Source organism: Teleopsis dalmanni, chromosome 2, assembly GCF_002237135.1.
Source record: "Teleopsis dalmanni isolate 2A chromosome 2, ASM223713v2, whole genome shotgun sequence".
Classification (NCBI taxonomy): domain Eukaryota; kingdom Metazoa; phylum Arthropoda; class Insecta; order Diptera; family Diopsidae; genus Teleopsis; species Teleopsis dalmanni.
Window position 1 is genome coordinate 16,182,038 of NC_051847.1, and position 7,685 is coordinate 16,189,722.

At 27.5% G+C, this 7,685-nt stretch overlaps 1 long non-coding RNA gene across 2 annotated transcripts; it reads left to right on the forward strand.

Moving 5' to 3' along the window:
- The first annotated feature begins 3,305 nt into the window (after window positions 1-3,305).
- LOC119684741 lies at window positions 3,306-5,723 on the forward strand. Of its 2 annotated transcripts, none has more exons than XR_005252756.1 (6): window positions 3,306-3,467; window positions 3,528-3,595; window positions 3,648-3,778; window positions 4,169-4,412; window positions 4,482-5,096; window positions 5,402-5,723. It is a non-coding gene; the product is annotated as an uncharacterized LOC119684741 (long non-coding RNA). The 2 variants fall into 2 exon arrangements; XR_005252757.1 differs by having other exon boundaries at window positions 3,675-3,778.
- Window positions 5,724-7,685: the final 1,962 nt, after the last annotated feature.

Sequence of the window (7,685 nt, forward strand, 5' to 3'; positions counted from 1 at the left end):
AACAACCTCATGGATGGCACTACATTTGGTTTGGAATGCATAGTAAAAATCTTAACATTTTTATATAGTTTTTGCAAATTTTTTTGGTCAAATTTTTAATTGTTAGTAAAAATAAAAATTAAGAAAAAGAAACCACGTTTTATTTTACAATAATTTTTACTTGATCGATATTTTGACTTTAGTCTAAAGTCATCAAGAATCATCAAGAAACTAAACATTATCTTAAAATACTAATCAACCTATTAATATCTAATGGCGAACAAAAGAAGTTATTTTTAACAACAATAAAAAATTTGACCAATTAGCCTGGCAAAACACTTTACTAAAATCGTTTGGTAATTAAATAATAAATATTTAAAATTTTTATTTAATCTACTTCGTGACTTGTAATTACAATTTAGTTATTCACTCTCTAATAACACATTTAAGATCAGTAGTCTTAAATCCATTAGATACTGCAATTAGTTGCTAAAACTTGTTGGTTAGTGTAAGTGTAAGAAACGTCCTTATCCCGAAAATTTTTTTTTACACCCCTTATCCAAAACACTTCTAGAAGGCAAGGAAGCTATAGCCGGACTGGCCTGTAACCTCGGTTTTAGTATGTACTGGATTCCTGGTCATAAAGATATAGAGAGAAATGAGACAGTTGGTGCTATTACTAATAATGGCGCAAGACTTTCAGAGGATTAACCAAGCGAAGTACTTAGATCTTTGAAACAGATTCATAAACTCATGGACGAGCGCATGACAAGGAGAGTAAAGGAAAGGTAACGAAATTTAACCACCTGTATAATAGCTAGAATTATGTATAGACATATATACGACAGAAAGTACACTGAGAATGTTATATCCTTTAGTAAAAAGAACTGTAGAACATTAATTTGTGTGTTGACACTGAAATGCAATGAGCCGGATGCAAAGGTAACTCTGGAGTATCTGGAGCAACAGAGCATTTTTACCCAAAGATATGTACTTCGAAGAATTCACATTGATTATTTTTCAACAAATCGACAAAAATGTTTTCACAGCAAATACTATAGGTCCAGGAAAAGAATATATTACTATTTCGTACCTTATGCAGGATACCTTTGATTTCTTTTCGATCGATAGTCTCTTTCTTTAATCGAACAAAACAATATTTTTTTCTTCTCATTTACCTTGATTGAAATGATTAGTACTCACATAAGTGAAGTTCAAAGGATATTGAGAAACACAAGAAAAGCTAGTGTAAGAGGATATACTAAGCAACCTATAGAAGAAATACTAAATAGATTAGAATATCTAAAAAAACTCGGTTAACTCAATATATATTGAATCCAAATTATTAGAAACAAAAAGCCTCAAAGAAGTATTTTTTAAAAGAATATTTACACACACAGAAGCACATTATCAAAATGTCATTGACAGAACCAACTAAAAACCTTGAAAAAACTAAAAACCATACCCCACCACTACCAAACCCATCAGGTGCAAAATCACATACAAATATAAGAATGACTACGTACGATTTACTACTCCATAAAGGCACAAATTCTGATCTTTAATAACAAGCAATACTGTTCTCCTGTTCTTCTTCTGCTGTTCACATTAAAAACAATAACAATTTTACATTTGATGTGACCATAACTGTCTGCATAACATGGCCCTAGCTAAGTTGGAGATTTATTTGTTATATGAAAAAAATATATATTCAAAGAACTGCAATTAATCGTACGATATTGTACGACCATACAAGGCCAAATCAAACCACACCACACAGTACAATATCATACTGTACTCCCTTACAATGCCTTACTACATAATAGCATGAAGTACGTTACTATATCTCTGAGTAACCACCGTTTACGACGTCGTAAAATTAAACAACTTCTTAAATTACGTAAATCTAATTGTCATTACGTCTCACATTTCAATAACATTAAACATAAATAAGTCACTACAGACTACCGACCACAGTCACTAGAAATACAGATAGATAACCAAGTCAGAGCTAACTTTTGCTGATATAATTATTTTAGAAAATATAAAAAAAAAATTTATTGTCCTTAAACGTTAGCAAATTATAAGCGCATTTGTGGTGATTGTTCATATGATATTATCATACGCAATTTCTTGATTTAAAGCCACAGATTTCTTGATATATTATTTAACAAAATAAATTTTCTCAATTTTTCGTCCCGGAAGCAAAAGTCTACTATTGCCAAATGTAGCTCGCTACTCGCTACATGAGCTGCAACAAAAACAAAAACAATAGAAGATTTAGTAAAAAGCCAATGGGAATATCTATGAATTACAAATAAGGACATACTCTCAAATTCTGGTCGAAGTAGAGAAATGTAGAAGAAAACACAAACCAATACTACAATCTATGGCTAGATACAGAATGAAGATTTAACATTTCGTTAAGAGGATAATTCACAGTCTGACGATTTTCGAAAAGAGAGCCCTTGAATTGGATCAGAAAGTGCTATTGTCCATTTAAAATAAAAAAATACAATGGTTGGGAAACGCGATAAAAAGACATAAGAAAAACAGTAAAATGTATTCGAAGCTGAATGTTTAGAAATGTGCAATGGATATCATCCAATAAAATGGAAGATTGCCGGAAAAACCGGGGATTAACTGGAAAACAATTGTAAGAAATATAAATGTTTGAAGGAAAAGTTTGTAGTAAGTTTAAGTACTTAATAAAATGCTGTGTTCAATAATGGTTCCCGAGCTCTCCATTCTTTCATACAATTTTTAATTTTCATTCAATTGCCTAATCTTAAAGCAATTACAGATAGCTCAAAACCTGGCTTTAAGAAAACTGTTTAAGATTCCATGGTATATTAGATCAACAGACATACATAGAGATCTTAGGATTGACTCAGTGAAAAAATATATCAGTAACAGAGCTCGAAAATTATTCACTAAAGTTGATACGCTAATTAACCCAGCCCTAACAATCCTCAAGTCCACTTCTGGACTCTCAGAAAGATATGCTGATTCCGTCATTAACTAAAAGACAAATAAATTATATGTTTTTTTTTTTTAGCCTAGTTAAAGCCTAGTGTGGGGTAGAGATAAGTCCCCCAGCCATTATAGAGTAAAAGTGCGTAATAGCTAACTCAAGAAGAAGAAGAAGAATCAAGAATCAATCAATTGCCTAAAAATTACAAAAATATTATTTGAAATGCAAATGTCAAAAAAATTATTTTTTTTAAACAAAAACTATACAACCTAAAAAAGTAGGCTTTGGAATTGAAAAAAATTTGATACCCCTAATATATTTTGTTTGTCATTCATATATTTTTTGGCCCATTGTTATTCAAAATTAAATTGTAGGGAAATATAATACACAAAAAAAAAATGGCTCTATACAATAAAAAACCAAACGTACATACAATATTGCATATGATTTCTAAACATATGTATGCACATATAATTAGATTCAAAATAAGGCATATTCAAGTAAAACAAATATAGTAAGTACTAATTTAGAACTTCGGTTTTATTGATTATTGGACACATTATCTCTTTTTTAGAATAACGTTAACATCCATCTATTAAACAAAAAACAAAAATCAATGACAAAGGAATTTAAATAAAACCGGTAAGTTTGTCCAACCTTTTAGAAGTATATAAATATAAAATATATTATATAGTTTTATATATATATATATAACACAAAGGACATCGTTTGGAAACTATACATAATAAAACTATCGGATTGGTATGAAATCTTTTGCCCTCCAATTTTGATATTTACAAGTATTAAGAAGGATTAGCTAAATAGGTAAGATTGGTTCATAATATCCTATTCTTAGTATGTTTACTCTTTTACTAAACAAAATCTATATTTGTAAAAAACTGATCCACACAGAAGACTCCTCTACGTAAATTCAATTATTAAAGAAAGTCCAAAGTACAAATTTAAAAATTAAAAAAAAATTTATCTGTCATTTTCTACTTTCTACTTTTCTACATTCATTTTCTACTACATAACATAATACTATTTTCTACTACTTTCTACTTTAACTTGATCCCTTTTCCATTGTAAAAATCTTTGAATATGAAATATAGTACAGAAATATTTTGCAAAGAAAGCTTAACTCGACTATATGTTTCGAATGAATGTTTTCGAATATATTGCGAAAATAATTACAACTTATGGAACAATTCCTAGATCCAATGGCACTTGTCCAATGGCACTTGTAGTACATAATGGACGGCAGAAGCACAACAAGGTATTAATTATTAAGGACTTAAGCATTTCACGTTCTTGATAGGAGCTGCTTTAACATAGAAGTCAGCTTCATTACAACAAAGCCTATCAAATGCTATAACTTACATTAATTTCTGAAAAAGTGAGTGACATTAGAAAATAAAATCCAGGAGTCCACAATTCCGGTTCAGGAAAGTTAAAGCTTGTAAGTGTAAAAGCGAAATTATTTTAATCCTTAATTATGGTAACTCTTTTCTAACTTCATTATCCTGAGGGTTTTGAATTTAAATTTCGCGATCGCTGGCTTAAGTGGATATTGAATTAACAACTGAAAATCCTATACACAATCATTGATTAAGTATATTTGTTCCCGTAAAATGTAAAACTGGATTTGAGGAGTGAAGTAAATTATAACCGCATCAGTAAAAGAAAACGTTGATCATAAGTTTGAATCACTACCACTAATTTGGAAAATATGAACAGAGTGGAATTAGTTGGTGGGCTGTCATATTCTCCAAATGAAGGACCAAATTGTAACCAATCAGTCGCCACACTCAATCGTCCTATTACACAATCAATGATTAAGTTTATTTGTTCTCGTCAAATGTAAAACTGGGTGTGAGAAGTGAATAAACCTTTATCGCATCTGTGAAAGAAATCAAGAAATCGATGATCATAAGTTTGAAACACTACCAGTAATTTGGAAAATATGAACAGAGTGGAATTAGTTGGTGGGCTGTCATATTATCCAAATGAATAACCAATTTGTAAATGATCTTATAAAATGTAAAAGGAACTGTGAGGCGTGGAATTAGTCTGGGAAGTGTCATATTATCCGAAGGAAGGATATCAGTTTTAAACCTATCAATGATTTGGGATTTGGATTTGGGTAAGTTTGATTTATTTCATACTAGTAAATAAGTGGTGCTTAGTCGTAGTTCAAAAATATTTATTCAGTGAAGTAGTTATATACTGATATTTTTAGTATTAAAGGATCTTATTTCAGGTGTAATTGCGTTAAATATTTTTTAATTTGTTAATGAAATGTTATGTTGGTGCAGTTCCTATATATGAATGTCCATGTATTAAATTATATGTGATGGCTCTTTATTTTGAATCTTATTAAATTATTATTATTTTTATTTAATATCTTTTTGTTTAGTTATTATTTTATTTTTATACTTATTATTTCAGTTTTCCTAAAATGTTTGTGGAATTCAAAAAATCTATTTTTGGGTTGAACTATCAATGGAATCATATGGATGGCGTCTCTAGATTAAAACCTAATAGTTTTGTTATTAGAAAAATATAAGTAATATTAAAAGTGCTTCCTTTTGGTTGACGATTAATGGTGTCACAGGAATGATGTCACTAGGATGATTGTAAAGGATAGGATAGTGACATAAGGATGTTCCCTGTGTGTTTTCTAATTGTTGCTCATAAGAACTATTTGAAACTATTTAAGTTGAATATTATAAAATTGAAATAAGTGTCCATTTTATGTATATAAATTTTATTGTAGTATAAAAATATTTTATTTTTAAGAAACAATTTTTAATATTTCTTCTTAATAAAAAAATTAAAAAAAAAGAAATCTTATGAATAAGTTAACTTTGGTTTTGTCAATACTTGAATACCCTATACATAGAGTTATTGAGAAGTCAGTAGTGACAATTAGGACCATAAGTACATAGGGCTCCCATATTAAAATCGAATATGACTGGAATAATTTTTGACGATAATGGTTGATTTAATTTAATTTAATTCACGGATTTGGATTTTATAATTTATATGAGTGTTTCACGACTAAGGAGACTCATTGTAAGGATCGATTAAAACAATTTCGTTTAGCACTATAAACCATGACATTATCCATTTAATAATAATCATTATCTTTTTTGTCATTAATTTTTTTATATTTTTTTTGTACATCTGTCCAATCGTTCTAACTTGTAGTGGATATATGGATGTAATCTTCTTTATAGTATTTAAGAAATCAAATCAAATTAATATTTTTCAATTGCAAGAATGGAACCAATCGCTTCGTACTGTCGGTATGTCAAAAATCTTAACTTTAATAAAAGTTGATATCGATATTTATGCATATATTTAGTTTCAGTTTATATGTATATATTAGTTTTAAATAATTTAACAAATTATTTAGATGGTTCAGTTTAAACATATGGGATGTAATTAATTAATTCCAGTTCTTCCAAAATATAACCTAGGAACATTTCTATGATGTACTTGTTTATATACCATCCAGATCATGTTAAAATATTTCAAGAGATGAAAGAATATTACTAAATCGATATAGTATTTTACAAACAGATCGCAAATGTGTATATTGTACTTTAGAAAATACTGTACGAAGATTTAGAGACGAGTATGTAGGGTGTAAGATACTGACATTGAATAAAAAATGAAACTACTAAAATATTTTCAAGCGTTTATTGATGTGGATTCTTTGAAGAATTCATGCCGAACTACATTTTAGAGACTAAAGAATATTTAATCAGCAAAGAAGACAAAGATTATACTGTCAGTCAATAATGAATAACAAGGATATCTGCTGATTGTCAATTCTTAAAACAGTTCCAAAACAACTAGAGTATTCCATATAAATTTACTATTTAATTTTAAACTCGTAAATACCGAAACACGACTTCAAAAAAATATATCAGTTCATATTTTTGCGCCCCAAGACTAAAATTCATAAATTGCGTTTATAGTTTATTGGACACTTTGGGTATGACTGTAGACTGTAGTTAAAATATCGGTGACAATAATATATATTTTTTAAAAGTAATTTTAACAGTTGTATATGACTTGACCTTGACCAACAAGTCACTTCAAAAATATATAAATTGCGCTATAAATTGTTTGATTAACTTATCCACTAAACTTTGATATTAGTAACTAGTCTTTGGTACCGGATGTGAAACTTTAGATTGGAGAAAAAAAATTTTTTCAAATGAAGTGATGTTATACTTCGTCGACGCCGTGTTTTGAAAATTTTGATCTTATTTGCACATCTATGTATATACATATGTTATATATATAAAATATATGATTTCATATGTATTCTATTAATATAATATAATATAATATAATATATATACAATATATAATATAATATATAATATTATAATAATATATAATATAATATATAATATTATAATAATATATAATATAATATATAATATTATAATAATATATAATATAATATATAATATTATAATAATATATAATATAATATATAATATTATAATAATATATAATATAATATATAATATTATAATAATATATAATATAATATATAATATTATAATAATATATAATATAATATATAATATTATAATAATATATAATATAATATATAATATTTTAATAATAGATAACATTATATTATTATAATAATATTATAACATATATTATAATAATATAAAATATTATAATATTATTAAATAATGTAGTG